This window comes from Atta colombica, unplaced genomic scaffold (assembly GCF_001594045.1).
Source record: "Atta colombica isolate Treedump-2 unplaced genomic scaffold, Acol1.0 scaffold125, whole genome shotgun sequence".
Taxonomy (NCBI): Eukaryota; Metazoa; Arthropoda; class Insecta; order Hymenoptera; family Formicidae; genus Atta; species Atta colombica.
The window spans coordinates 3,096,001-3,097,316 of NW_017259212.1; positions in this window are offsets into that span (position 1 = coordinate 3,096,001).

Below are 1,316 nucleotides of genomic sequence, written 5' to 3' on the forward strand. Positions count from 1 at the left end.
TTCGGTTTTCACTTAAATCCATTTCGATATTTCATTAATCATAATAAAGTTATCGATGAAAGAATATTATTATGATTGATTATTTATTTATAAAAACTCTTCTGCGGTTAAAGATGAACATTTAGGCGTAAAAAGATAAATTTTATTGTATGTATACAGCCCGAGATCTCGGGATTGATTCTTCACTCGAGACTTCGTCAATCTTGTCATTTACAGAGGATATGTTGTTACTAATGATATCATTTTGACTTCTTTGATGTAATTTTAATGCAGTCTTTAATTGCATATATAAAAAAAACATTCAAATTTCTTTCGAAATAATTAATGTACTAAATCGGTCAGAGATCATTACAGTGGATTTTAAAATGGAATTTATTAATTTTTATTAAATTTTCAAATTTTTGCTGTAAAAATTTCTTGAATTATCAATTTATTTATTTTATTTCTTTTATTTTGTGTTGTATCATTCGGCATATCATAATATTTATTTAAATGTATTCAGTGTAAATCATTCTGACATAAATACTAAATATTAGATTTAAAAAAACTCCCATTTTTCTTGCACTTCTAAACGTAAATTTCAAATATGATTGGTACGAATATAAAAAAAACTTCTTAACTTCTTTCCAATCATAGAAATAAATAATAAGGATCAAATTTCTTATTGCATCAAGATAAATATCACAATGATAATATAGTAAAGATCAAGTTACATCAAAGGATGAAATTCATTAATTAGAATCGGTGATTATTATTACTTCATTTTAATTGTTGATCATAGATAGAGAAGAAAATAAATTAATATCATGCTAATATTATTTTGAACTGTATAAAATATAAATTATCTTATATATAATTATTATTTCAAAATATTTAATGCGGTAAATTTTCTTTATTGAATGATTTTTTAAAATATCGTAATATGTTATTTCATATTAACTATTTTATATTAAAGTATTATGTTATAAGAATTCATAATATATCTGTTTTTATTTCAAAAGACTTGACATCTTCTAGTTATACTTAAGACATTCTCAAATATAAGAACCGATAAATACCAGTCATAAATACTAATAAGATTAGATAAAAAACATTAGTTCAATTTTAAAATGTACTTTTATTTAATTTTTGGCATTGATTGTTATTGACAGACTTCTTTTCTTTCTATTGACAATTATATTGAGGAATATTTTAATAATTTTTGTGAAAAATGTAAACGTGGAGCATCGAGTTGCTCCACGTCTACATGAAATTTGATTCGAATAGACATTTTATAATAGAAAAATGTTTATTCTAAAGCTTAATATATATATATA